A 15,052-nucleotide genomic window follows, 5' to 3' on the forward strand; every position below is an offset into this window, starting at 1 on the left:
GACAAAAAGATCAAAACCCGCACATAAAGGTGAGCACATAAAGGAACCACGACTGGTGACAGCCTGTAATCCTTTCTTTTGCACTGTGGATTCTGCAAGCTGGTTTTTTTTGCTTTCTGATACTTCACCTAGATTTTAAATTTTGTCTTACATTTGTGTGAAAACCAGAAATACCTTTTTTACTGCTTCAGGTATGTACAGTCTCTTAGAAACTTTGTTATCACTAAGATTCTGTACCTGCCCACAAGAGGTGAGCCTGGGAGCAATGAGCAGTGAGGGAGAAGAGTAACACTGAGAACCTCACTGGTTGTGTCCAACCTCACTGGAATGGTGTTTATTCCACAGATTGAAAACTACTGGCTAGGACTTCCCACTGTGTTTACTGGAAACAGCTAGCCTGAGGTATCTGAAGTGTGCACAGTAGAGTATGATGATCTATTTCTACTTCTGTTCTGTGTTCTCAAAAAAACTGGGGACTCTCCTGCCCCAGGTGACATCCATCCAGCCCTGAACACATTGCCAGCACTAGGTGTGATCAAAAGTCCTGCACAAATAGGACAAGTATCATGGCTGATGAGCTGTACTTCTGCCAAGATGGTCTGACAGACTCTAGTAGCTGAAAATAATGTCAAACATACAATTTATCGTGATTTGCAAGTGAGCCAAAAGATTTAATGCCACAGCCTAAGGTAAAATCATGCTCTACTCCTTGTCCAGCACCGAAAATGGAGAACATGGGATCACATGGCAGAAGAGGTTCTTTGAGACAGGATCTGTGTCACTAACTTTCTCTTCTGAGCCCCTTTCAAATCTCTATATTTCCTTCTGGTGTTACTTATGATCACTAACAGCTCCACAGCTGAGACAGAAGTATAAAACTATACATGAGGCACAAGTATGTGTTTCAAAATCTGTTTCAGGCATGTCTTTGGATGGTCCTTTATATTAACTGCAAAATTCTGTAGTGTGAACATTAGGTATTGTATTAATATTTCAACCAAAAGCTTACAAAAAAATAACCTCTGGAAGAAAAAAAAAAAAAACAAACCACCTCAGCTGCTTCCAGTATTCAGTAATTTCCCACAGCATTGGGAACAAGGTGAGATCAGCAGTTTCACTCTTATAGAAATATCTCTCCAGCTATTAATTATCAATAATGGTTAGTCAGCCTAGACTAACCATCTAGATCACTACTAGAGATAAAGAAAAAGGCACTAAAATATACACTGCAAACGACCCTCCATCAGCACAGTAATTAAGATTTTGTTAAAAGAAATAAAAAGGTAAATAGCATTGGGATTCTACCTGTGTAAAAGACTGAAAACACCATCTGCAGAGATGAGTAGCATGCTGCCAGCACAGGATGCTTCATGCAAAAATAGGCCCAAATAGAGGATCTATAAGCTCTCTGCTGGCTTCAATGAAGCAGGTTGAGTTGTCTCAGCTGTGTTCAGTGGGCAGTTATCCACATTCAAATATAAAAATAAAAATGCTACTTTTATTTGATTTTAATAGGTGATAAGGAGCATTCTGAGTTCATTAGGGACAGCAAGGAGAGCTTAAGAAGTAATACTAAACACCATTTATAATGGTTCTTCCAGAGCACATCTGCAAGATGGGCTGCAGCAAGGCAGTAGAGAAGTTTGGTTTGTTGTCTTTTCAGGCTGCTCTGCAGCCAGAGGATGCAGATGTTTGACTGGCACCTTTCCCTGGTCAGCATCTCCAGCTGAATGTGAGGGATGAAAGGCAGCAGGACCACTTGGCTGGAAAGGAAGCAGGGAACAAAACTGCAGTAGATAATTTTGTTGTTTGGGATATGAGGGATTTTGGTTACCCATAAGAAGAGCCAGTCTCCATTCTGTACTTAATTTTATTTCCATTGCAATATTTTATTTTAAAATACTGAGCTTTATTGCAGTGATTTCACAGGTCTGTTTCACTGTCTGAACCTTGTTTCTCCTACTGTACTTGTTATTTTAAAATCTTGAAAACATTTTCAGCTAATATTTTGAACAGTTATTTCCCAAGATTTTTTTTTCAGTACCAATGTTTTACTCAACCTTAACAGCAATTCTATATATACTGCAGTCACAGGTTAACTGTATCAGTTGAGTTAGTTCTCTTTCTGCAGAGGAAAATGGCAAAAACATGCTACATGCAAATATGGGGCTGATTCAACATCAACTTTAATTATTACTAGTAAGACTAGTACTCAGAGTAACTCTGATATAGAGCCAAGGGAGAGAGGAAAGCTATCTAATCCTAGCTGAGCATTGGGTCCATGTGGAGCTAAATTAATGGAAAAATCTATGCATTTTTAAATCACATCCAAAGATCTCAGTTTCCAACTGTAATGCTTTATTTGTCCACCAAAAACCATATGGCATATTGCTAAACCTCTGAAGCCTTACTCAAAATGCTTGGAGGTCCTTTCCTATTTTCTATTGCCATGTCTCTCATGAAGTTGCACAGTGATGCAGTCCTGTTTGCTGGTGAAAAGCTGTATTATCTGCAGAGGTACAACACAGAAGAACCAGCCACTGATCACATTTAACACAACTGGTAGCTGAATAAAATCTGTAAATTTGGCCTTAGAAACACATAAGAGAACACTGAATTTTCTGTGTGTTTGCTTAGCAAAAAATTCCTCCTGTTTTACAGAGAAAATATTTTAAAATCTTCTCCTTAGTGCTCCTCAGTCTCCATCTGTAAATGTAAAATTTTTTTTATCTGCTATTTTAGAGACAACTAGTCATAATTTCATAAGAAATATAGGATTCATTGAGATAATTTTTCTAGTAGTTTGAATTTTTTTTGATAATAAAGTTCCAAAGCATTTTCCTAATCAAATGGGTCAATTTTTGAGCCCTGGAAAGACGAAGATATAATTAGTCTGTTTTAATGTACAGGGAGTTTTGCCTTTAAGGATCTGAGAGAACTGCTAGAGACTATCTGTAAGCAAACCAAGCACAAGTGTCAGGAATCTCTTGAAGACTGATTCACACCTGGCAGATATTCAGTCCTGAAGGAAAAATAGTTCTCTCTCAGGCAAAATACATCAAAAAGCAAGATCACTGAATGACTGGGCTTACCCTAAGGAGGAAGGCAGGGCTATTGTTTAGCAAGAAGATGGCCAGAGATTTTTTTATTGGTACTAGCTTTGGGGTTTTTTTGTGTTTTGATTGCCTGTTTGCTTGGGGTTTTTTGTTGTTTTGAAAAGGGTTTTTTGGATGGACTTTAGGGTGCATTTTGCAGTTTTGAACCAAAGTGATTGTGGCAATTATCACGGTTTTCATGAGGTACAACCAATCTTCAGTTCCATACCTGTACAGTTTCTGTAGAAGGATCTGCAATAACTTCACAGCTGCAGTGGCAGTGATTTATTTGTCAAAGGGACATGGAAGTGGTGGCAATGTATGACCTGTGCCTGGCTGAGATTTTACCCTGAGCCCAATCCATGTGTTGTGAGGTGAAGGGATGGATCTTTTCTTTCGTCTGTGATCTAGTGTTGGACTAAGGAGTTATTCCTCAAGTTCAGATGCAGCTGGGCATAAAAGGAGTTATGAGTGCAACCTGGGTAAACACTTGGTACCAAGGCAGGGCAAATACTCTGTACTTCTGTGGGCAGGAGCCCTGATGTTAATAGAAGAAGCTCTGTTCTCCCAGAGGCACTCAAAGCCAAAAGGAGCACAGGATGAAGACATTAGGTTTGTGGCATCCTCCATGTCCCCTCAGGTAATTTGGAAGGATGGATTTCTTAGAAATTTTGGGGAGATTTCATTCAGAAACAGCCAAAAAACAATTACTCAGATTTTTTTTTGCTGCTGATCCACCAAAATTTTTTCTCTGTACCAAAATCATTCATCTCTGTTCTCTGATACTGATTTTTAGTCTCCCAGAACAGGGCTGGATTCGTTCATGAAGAAGGATTTTATGGGATCATGATAAAACACAGTATTCTTGTGTAGTACATAGCATTCTAACCATCTGTATACTGTTGCCTGCTATACAATTTTCTTTTTACTCTTGTGAGAAAAAATAGACTTTAAAAAAAAAAAAATCCATGTGACTAGTATCAATGGGCTTTTAGAAAAAATCCCATGGGCTATTAATTTTATCTATAATGTGTATAATATTTTAAAATACAGAAATAGACTGCAAAATGAAATGAATACAGACATGAGACCATTACGTGCTGCAGACTGTAATTTTTCATGTTAACAGACTATTTTGTCAGTTATGCAGAAGAAATGCTAATATATACAGAGAAAATACTAACTGATCAGTCATCCCCCTCCTCTTTTTTTTCTCTCTTTTTTTTTTTTTCCTCTTGTCATTTTTTTTTTTGACCATGCATTTACAGCCAGCTGTGTAAAGCACCTGGCTTCACTTTTAGCTCTCTAAAAGTCCCTGTGCTGCTCTTTTCATCTGGAGTCTCCTTGTATACTACAGATCTGTCATCTTCTCTGATCTGTAAAGACTTCACAAATTTCCAAGTAACTGTATAAGACTTGAGGAATGCCCTATGAAAGAAAAATTATGAGAACACAAGGATTAGTCTGTTCTCAAGAGATGCCACTGTAATAAAATCAATCATATGAATTAAAGGCTTTTGACAAATAAATAATTCATACACACTAAATTAATTAATGCTTTTTCAAGACAGGCTCAGCACATTTTACGGGTTAGCCATCACCACATCAGCAGAGCCATAACAGCTCTGCCATCTTTGCTCCCCCTAGTCATGATTCAGATTTGGAAAGAGGATACAATTTGCATAAAACTTGTGTGTCAGTGAAAGGATTACTTTTTTTATTTAGTAGCCAAAATTAAGCTGTATACATATTACTCTTTTTATCCTCCCCTCCTCTCCTCCCATTGCAAGATGCTAGGAGCAAAGCAACTGTTTCTTCATAAACACTCCAACCACTGCGTTGAATAGGGTTGACATTTACATAAATGGATTGCAGTGCAGTTGTTGAACATATACAGGGATGATTCTCTAATCTCATTTTAATTAGATGGATGTTGCAAGCATACAAAAATTACAACCTCACTCCCCGTGGTGATGCCACACTGGCAAGGAATCAATCACCGCGGCCTTGGTTGCCATGGAAACTGATAGCTCCTCTGCCACCATCTAAGTGCTAAATGATTGGTGGTGTACTCCAAACGCAGGGAGAGCAATGAGTTTTTATATCCTGTCCAGCAGCTGTGCCAGAGAGTTAATTAAAAGCAGAGAACATGAAATAAATCTAAATCTGTGAAGAAATGAAATGTACAGTACAAATTGAATTCCCATGTTGGACAGAAATTAATATGCAGCACAAACCACAGAACTGCCTGAACAAGAAGCAGCTGTGAATCCTGGGAACTGGTACCTCCATGACAGCTAAAACACGAAAGTGGAGAGAGTACCTCCTTATCTTTTACCTAAACAAACACTTCCCTCAGTGCTTGTGTGGACTGATGCATGCAAATTGCATCCTCAAATGTTAAAGGCGTGCAGAAATTCAGGAAGGACAAAGCTTAAGCAAGATTTAATTAGTAAACTTAGCAACAGTGGTTTATCAGTTATGGATGTGATGTAAGTAAATATTTGCACTGCTGTACGTGAATTCATCAGACAACCTCTATGAAAGTCAATGTGGTTTTATTGATAAGCTGTGAATTTTGAATTCATATTTCAAATATCATAATTCCAGTAACCACCCCTGAAATGCTTTTGTCACAAAAAAATTAGCTCTGCATTAAACATTTTTTGGTAGCATGGGATGCAGCTGACCAGGCATGAAGACTAAGCACAAAAGCACAAGGTTCCCATAGCCTAGCCTTCTTTCCCCTCAGCACCACTGTTTAGGAGGCATATTTTTGTGAGTAGGACTTCTCATCTCCGTTCTGGAAAGAAGTTTAATTGTTCACACATGACAAACATGGCCAGCAGGTAAACACACCACAGCTGAACTCACTCCACTGTGCACAAGAGAAATTAAGAAGGGAAATGATGACAATGAGAAAGTCTCATTCCAGCCCCAGATATAGGTACGTTTTGGCCAGCCGTCTTTGTAGTCAGGCAAAAAAAGATTACTTTGGCATTCTCTGTATTTGAGGCTTTTTAGGTTCTTTGCATCTTTTGTCAAACCTTTTATGTTCAGTTATTTCCCTTGTTAGGTTATTGGGTCAACCTGATCGGTTGGGATGATGGGCCCTGGTAATTTTTTTACTTCATTTCCACCCTTTGACTTTCCTGCTTGTCAGCTCTTCCAGCTGATGTCAGCTACACCAGAGTCTGAGGATTTTTCTCAGACCTCTGAAACTGCATGAGAATAAACAGTGCTGTTGAATCCATTACTCGAGATGAAGCTATGGAACCATAATACCATATTTTTCACCATCATGAATGTTTTTCCAAAACAAGTAAAACATTGATTTTTTTTTTTTTTTATGGCCAGTCTTCGTGAGCGAAGATCCGGGGAAGGTCTTTCCACCTTCCAGCCTGCGCATTGGATTTTTTAGGTGAGACACAGTGTGCGCAGAACTGAGCCCACCCTTTAATCCTAAGGTTCATCTGCCGGGCCCAAGCGAGCTTGGACGGTGGCAGCGAGGTCCTGAGGACGTAGGTGGGTTGCCTTTAAGGGCTAACGAGCCCCACCTGCCTGGGAGTGGCCCTGACCGGGAATCGAACCCGGGTCTCCGCGGTGATAGCGCTGCGCCTTTACCACTAGACCACCAGGGGCTAAAACATTGATGTATTTACTCTAAAATCCCCTTCCTTATGCCTTTAAGTTATGAAGTTAAAATGTTGCTTCTTTCCAAACACCTTTTAGTGGGTGTTTTACAGCTGTTCATGAAAAGCATACACAAAAGCTATCTTGGCCATCAACTATGACAATTTACTAGCAACCTTTCATGTTGGAGATGGATGACAAAAAAAAAAAAAAAATCTCCTGACTCTTTTTATCAGTGTGCCTTCTGCCACTTTTAATATCTTCTCCAGTAAAAGAAGAATAGATCTTCTGGAAGACCACAAGTGTAGTAAATTATGAAGTATTACAGTTTATTTTGTGTGATTTAAGTAATCTGTTTTACAAATTATGTCATAAATAAATGTTGATGAAATGCACTCATGGTTCATCTTAAATCTTCTTGCCACTGTATGATCATAAGCCTTAGGAATAGAAGTAATAGCCTTAACAGTGTCACCCTAATTAGAAATTCATAAAGCCTCTCAAACGTATTTTCAGTGATTTTCTTTTGTCACTTTATGTAAGTTTCATAAGAATAAAAATCCCTGCTTTAAAATAAAGCTTAACACTTTTCACTAAAGGTTTTTTTTTTTTTCTCAAATTAATAGCAAATATACAAGAGAGCAAGTTGAAATCTAAGGGAATACCATCAACCCCTGGCATCAATGCAGGCTTAGGGGATAAACAGATCAAGAGCAGCCTGCCAACAAGGACTTGGGGGCTCTGGTGGATGAGAGGCTGGACATGACCCAGGCATGTGCACTCACAAATCACAAATCAGTTTTCTCTTGGGTGTGGCCAGCAGGGAAGGGACCTGTGAGTCCTGGTTGATGGCAAGTTGAATATGACTCAGCAGTGCCCTGGCAGCCAGGAGGGCCAACCATGTCCTGGTGGGCATCAGGCACAGCATCACCAGCCAGTCAAGGGCGTATTCTGGGATTCTGTGATTAGCCATGACAAAAATTATTGTATTCCAAGCAGCTATTAATCAAAAGAACCAAATATGAAGTCTATCTTCTATAAGTTGGTTGTCATTTAAGTTGGAGCATCCAACAATTCCAGGATCCTTAACAAAAGTTTTGGATAGAGGATGTTATTATTGATCGTTAGTATTGATTGGCATTGCAATGTTTGCACTTTTGCCTGAGTTCATGGGTTCCTGTGTCTCCAAGGGTGGTCAGAGTCCTCTTGCTCACCACTACTTTCATTCCTGCTGAAGACCAGAGGCATTGCTGGAGCAGAGGCATCTTCTGGGACGGGCAGTATGTTTGTGGGTGGTGGTGTGGGTATGTGGTGTTTTGCAGGTACCTCTCTCTTTCCTTGGAATGAACTATTTCTGAAGAGGTATTTTTCTTCCCACACGAATACTACCCCAAATTTCAAAAACTCCACATCAGTTGACTGAAATAGCTATCTACTGAAAAAATGTCACGTAAGTATCTTGTCTTTGTTTAATATCATATTACCTATGTGTCACTGCTTTAGATGTGTGCTATGCATTATAGTCTTGTTCTAAGCTCAAGGCCTAGTTCTGACTGGTTTGGGGAACTTTTATTCATATCTTCACAGAACTACTCCTCTGTTGAAAGTGAAATTTTCAAAAGACTTTGAAGCCATCTATCTCCAAGCTCTCTGTCAGTGGGAAGTTGGTAACTAATTAACTTAAATGTCTTTAAAATACCACTTTGTTCTCAAAAGTGCAATCAGTGGTGGTTAGCAGGAAAAGCTGCATTTTTCCAGCAGTAATTGTGAAATTACCCTTTCTTGTTCTTTTAGGTAGAATCAGTATTTTGCCCTTTGTGTTCATTTAGGCAAGTAATCTGCCAGGAAAATAAAACAGAACAAAACAAAACAAAACAAAAACCAAACATGAACAACCAACCAAAACAAGGCAAAACACAGAGTCACAGAGGAATATGTTTCTGGTTTATGTCTCTTCCTCCCTCAGTATTGACAACATATTAATTTACCTTCCATATCCATTGCAATACAGATTAAAGTGTGGGAGTAGAGTTTGGTTTGTTTCCCTTTACCTTGGTTGCTGTCTCTTGTGAATCTGGTAACATAGAGCTCCTCGTTCTGGAGTTCCTGATGTGCATCTAAACAGCAATAACTGAGTTCTCAATGCACTCTTTATCCATTAACCTTTAAGTAGCTAACACTGGATTGGCTCATCATATAGGTGAAGAAGTTCGCACTACTTACTTTCTTAAGTAGTATCATTTTACCAATACTGACCTCTACAGTGAACAAAACATACATAAGATTTCTTTGCCAGTCCCATGCTAATACACCAGAAAACAAATAAAAACTTACAGAATCAGATTACAGCTACCACAATACAGAATTCTGTATTATAAATGTAAAACTTTTTCACTCATCAAATTATGGTATGTCACAACCACAACTGTTTCATCACCTGAGCTGTACATAATTTATGTTGATAAAACATTTAAATATAATGAAGAAGGTAGATAGCGGGTTCAAAATCATAGAATCATAAAATAGTTAGGGTTGGGAAGGACCTTTAACAGTCATCTAGTCCAACACTCACTGCATAAGCAAGGACACCTTCAACTAGATCAGGTTGCTCTGAGCCCTGCCCAACCTGATATTTCCAAGGATAGGACATCCACTACCCTCTGAGCAACTTGTCTCAGTGTGTCACCGCCCTCACTCTAAAAAATGTATTCCTTATATATGGTCTAAATCTACCTTCTTTTAGCTTAAAAGCATTTGCCTCTGTCCTGTTGCAACAGACCCTACTAAAAATGTGACTCCATATTTCTAGTAAGCCTCCTTTAAGTTTTGAAGGGCTGCAATAAGGTCTTTCCAGAGCTTTCTCTTCTCCAGACTGAATAACCCCAGTTCTCTCATAGAAGAAGTATTGCGCCCTCTGTTTTTGTGGCCCTCCTCTGGACACACTCCAATAGGTACATGACTTTCCTGTGCAACAAAAGGAAATGTTTTCTAGGAGAAAAGAGCAAAGCTGTGACACTCTTTGCATATAGTGAAACTACACGCTGTAGATGCTGTCAGTTTGTTTGCATCCAAACCAGTTGTGCTAATTTATGGGGAAAAAGTCTGTTAAATGGGTGTGCACCATCTCAGCATAAAGTCCCTAGGATTCATCTCAGTGGAAGCAGGGGCTATGCAACAGGAGCGCATTCTGCTCTTATGTGGGAGACAACGTGGAATACGTGCAGTGGAAACATCAATCCTAGAGGAGAGACAGTTGCAGCCCGGGAGAGCTCCTGGAGTCAGCTCAGCGAAGCCTCGTATTGCGAAATCATTGTTCTGCGTTATCTTATATTGTGTAATCTCTCTCCCCTGTTATCCCATGCTGCCTACACTGGAATGCAGTCCCTGTTCTGCCCCCAGAGCGGGGTCCCGCCTCTATCCTAACCCCGTTGGCTGTTTCCCCTGCCTTTCCCCGGTTCCTGGGTTCTTACTGGGTATTACCTCTCCGCCTTTGTCATTGGCTGGTAAGGCAGCCAAGCCCCTCCCTTCCTCCCAGAATCCTTATATGCTGCGGGAAACTTGAATACAGGCTCTTTGCCTGCCTGCCTGCCTGCGTGCCGTGTGGTCCTTGCTGCGTTTTGCGCCTGGGCTCACAGTGCTGCAACTCCATCCCGGTTGGGTGGATAGCAGAGAGCATTTCCCTCTCAATCCTGTCAAATGGCGCCCAACGTGATCTCGAGCTCCGCCTGCATTTCTACCGTGTAGAAATTCTTTCGGACGCCTCTGGGCTCAAGCGACGAAGTGGAATTTTGGCTTCCCGCTCGGACGGATTCTACAACTCAGCTTCGGATTTCGACCTGCCTAGATTTTGAGGTAGGCCAGCAGTTGTATAGTTCCTTCAACCCTACTACCTCGCTTTTATATCATGGGTTTACTACCCTCAAAAAGACAGCAGGATACCTATAAGCGTTTGAAGAACTTCATCTACCTTCATGGACATACATTAGATAAACAGTCATTAAAAGCTCTAATTAAGTGGATTTCCAAGAATAATCATGCTGTTCCCTGTACACTCACCTATGAACAATGGGACAAGTTGGGACTTAAATTATGGAAAGCTACACAGGCTAATGACACTCTTGCGTCCCAAGCCTCTATCGCCTGGCGTTTGATTTTAACTTTGTTGGAAAAAAACGAAAATATAAACTCTGGGGTGGGGGAGCGGGAGGTAGAACAGGGTTGCGTTCGATGCGCGCGTATGGCGTCGGGAACAGCTGTAGGGGGGAAAACTCTACCCTCTGCGCCGCCATCTAACCCAGGGCATGCCGTGGCATGTTCGCCCCCCCAGCTCTGCAATGGCCCCAGCCGCATGGCCACCCCGCCCCCTCCCCCTTCCCCACACACGAACAGCAGCCAGCACCAGCCCATGCCCCAGGGCTGGGTGGCTCCCCCTGACCCCACAAGGGTGACCTCAGCTTTCTTAGCTGCATCTCAGACTGCTGGCGATTACTCTGCCATGCAGCCGGGTGGCGCTGTCCTGCCCTCAATACCATCGAGTTCTTCCGGTCCTTGGGGGGACAGACCACCACCTCAAGCCCCGCCCACGTCCGGTCTTCCGGAAGTGAGGGCCTCTCAAAATGGCCACGCCCAGGTACCCATTCTACCCGAGCCATGTGCTCTAGCCATTCAAGGTTGCTACCCCTTAAATCAGGAAGCAGACGCAAATGATTGCTATTTCAATGAGGCATACCCTGTTTATCGCCGCAATAACCGTCCTCCCCACTGGAGCCCATTGCCTCTGCCACTCCTTAAAGATACAAAAAAGGCAATAAGCGATTACGGCCTCAGTTCACCCTATACTCTAGAAATTCTGAGGTCATTATTTGCAGCTTACAACCTGACTCCGAATGATATAAGAACATTATCAGACGCATTTTTTACGAAAATGCAAAACACTCTTTTTCTACAAGAGTGGAAAACATTAATACGCAAACATGCAGAACAAATATTCCCCACCACTGGTACCCCAATTGATAATACCATTGACAGGATGTTTGGCACTGGGCCATTTTCGTCTAATGACGCCCAAGCCACAATCCCTTTAAATGATTTGCAGAAATCTAAGTCCCTAGCTTTTGAGGCAATTCGCAGTATTGCAGAAGCCTCTGAGGTCACTGAATCCTATACACAGATCCGTCAAAAACCGACGGAGCCTTTTATGGACTTTGCCGAGAGACTGAAGGATGCTCTCACAAAACAATTTAAAATCCCAGAGGCTCAGGATTCCCTGTTTCAAAAATTGGCCATAGAACAAGCAAATGAGGATTGTCAACGTATTTTAAGGACACTAAAAGACCCTACCCCCATGGATATGGTTAAAGCTTGCCGAGATGTGATACCCACCACCCCCGATAATCCACCACAAGCCGAAGCAATGGCTGCACAACACCACCGAACTGTTAACACTTGCAACCACTGCAAAAAGCCGGGTCACTTTAAAAGGGACTGCCCTCACCTGAACAGAGCCCCTACAATGCCACCCAGCTTATGTCCCCGGTGCAGAAAGGGGTTACACTGGGCAGTTAATTGTAGATCGCATTATGACAGAGAGGGGAAACCACTCTCACCCAGGCTCCCACAAAAGCTGACCCCAGTTCCGGGAAACGAGGAACTGAGCGCTTAGGGGAGCGCTATGACATAAATTGCCCCTCACCCCAGCCAAAACCATCGGCTCCCCCCATTCTGGCACACTCACACTCGGCAAGTGTCTCCAGGGTGGAACTAGCACCTCCCCACCCAATCACCATACACAGTGATGATTACCAACAAATTCTTGTAAAACCAACTGGTAATTCACCAGTGCCTCCTGGACAATACATCCTAACTGGAACTACTACCTCAACTGAAACAGGTATAATGGTATTACCTCAATCAGTAACAACAGACAATCCCAAGGTTGTAGAGGTGACTGTGAAAGCTTTGTTTCCACCTGTGGACCTTGACACAGACACACCTATTGCAAATCTAACCTCCATCGAGACAGGGGAAAACAACTTAGACTCCATGCCTATGGTTCAATGGACACAAGCTATTTTGCTTGATCGGCCAATGCTAACCTGTTCTGTGTTTCTTCCCAACTCTAACCAGTGTATTCAAGTTAAAGGTCTCATAGATACAGGAGCAGATGTCACCATCTTCGCAGAAAAAGACTGGCCAAAGGAATGGGGGACCACCAAGCCCTATATTGACATCAAAGGGGTAGGAGGAGCTCAAACACCTCTTCAAAGTACCTTCACTTTACTAATTGAAGGGCCAGAAGGTAAAACTGCTTCAACAAGGCCCTATGTCCTTAATATTCCAATGACCCTTTGGGGGAGGGATATAATAGGACAATGGAACATCCATCTCACCACCTCAAATTTAGTCTTGAGGCCACTGGAGAGCCGCAGTCCCCTGCCCTTACATGGCTCTCAGATGAGCCCATCTGGGTATCCCAGTGGCCTCTAAAAGGGGAAAATCAAGGACTGTTTTTTTTATCATCAGGTTAAACCCTAAAGACTCTTGCAGGTTTGCATTTACAGTGCCTTCAACTAATGCAGCTCAAGTCTATGTTTCTTTACTAAATAAAAACGGAGGAACTGTGGGAGACAACGTGGAATACGTGCAGTGGAAACATCAATCCTAGAGGAGAGACAGTTTGCAGCCCGGAGAGCTCCTGGAGTCAGCTCAGCGAAGCTTCCTCGATATGTGAAATCATTGTTCGCAAGTTATCTTATATTGTGTAATCTCTCTCCCCTGTTATCCCATGCTGCCTACACTGGAATGCAGTCCCTGTTCTGCCCCCAGAGCGGGGTCCCGCCTCTATCCTAACCCCGTTGGCTGTTTCCCCTGCCTTTCCCCGGTTCCTGGGTTCTTACTGGGTATTACCTCTCCGCCTTTGTCATTGGCTGGTAAGGCAGCCAAGCCCCTCCCTTCCTCCCAGAATCCTTATATGCTGCAGGAAACTTGAATACACTCTCTTTGCCTGCCTGCCTGCCTGTCTGCGTGCCGTGTGTTCCTTGCTGCGTCTTGCTCCTGGGCTCACAGTGCTGCAACTCCATCCCGGTTGGGTGGATAGCAGAGAGCATTTCCCTCTCAATCCTGTCACTCTTAGACTCTTTACATTCTTGCCTAGGCATGCACCATTGACTCCTGCAATGGAGAGGCTCCTTGGCAGAGCATTGGTCTAACTCAAGAAGCTGTTCTTATATTCCGATTTAAGTGTAAGAAAACTGATTGGAAGGGTTTTTTCTGACTTTTCCTAGACCCCACCGGAAAAAAAAAAAAAAGTTTTAAAACTTTTTGGAAGCTTTTCTAACAAGAAAATATACTAAGTACTGCAAAAGATTTTTTTTTGTGACAAAAAAATATTCCTACTGCAATCCCCATTAACTCCTTCCTTCCAGCTCCAGTACACAGCTGACACAGTTGTATACCCATTTCATTGGGTATTTTCAGGTTCTTTCATGTTACTGGTAAAAGATTTAAAAAATAAACAAAAAACCCCAACCAAACAAAAAAAAATTAACAAAAAAACCTCAAACAGCAAAAAAACAAAAAAACCCAAACAACAAACAAACAAACAAACAAACAAACAAAAACCACCACAAAAAACCCCCACCAAAACCAAAATCAGAACCAGTTTGATGTCCCCAGTAGGAAATAAAACCTGAAAAAAACCCTCAGCCACCTGTGAAATGCCTCTGAATGCAGCAGCTGTGCTCAGAGGATGAGATAGCATTCACACTGCCTTCCTCATGTCATAAGTACAGATATGGATGGTGCATCCCATGGGTTTATAGATCATTTCTGTATTTCCTCTCCATCCGAACAGTTCAGTCAGACACATGAAAAACTCTCCCATTTTCCCATCCTGAGATGGCAATCACTGAAGTGGCTTTCACAGAACTTAGTGAATTATCAATTGGAAAAGCAGGATCAGATAATTTCCTGGTAAAAGCAGTGAAGCTCTGCTGCTTTCAGCTGCTGAAGAGGAGTGGCAAGCATGCCTGTGGATACGACAGCATACCTGCCTAACAGATAGACTGCAAAAAAAGGGGAAAATAACAAGGATGCAGTAACAATATGAATGTGTAATAAAAAGGGATGAGAACATCAGCAACATAGACATGCAATGGAATCTCTTCTCATTCCATTTTTGCTCCCACATCAATAAGGTTTCTTGTATTGGTAGTCATTGGGATTTGAAGTAACTTAGCATGAGAGAAACTTTCAGCTTGAAACCATTCACAGTTAGGTAAAGTAAAAAATTCACATTCAGTTACATGAAGTAAGGATGCCATATG

The sequence above is a fragment of the Myiozetetes cayanensis genome, unplaced genomic scaffold, assembly GCF_022539395.1.
Source record: "Myiozetetes cayanensis isolate MyiCay16 unplaced genomic scaffold, myiCay2020 scf4, whole genome shotgun sequence".
Taxonomy (NCBI): Eukaryota; Metazoa; Chordata; class Aves; order Passeriformes; family Tyrannidae; genus Myiozetetes; species Myiozetetes cayanensis.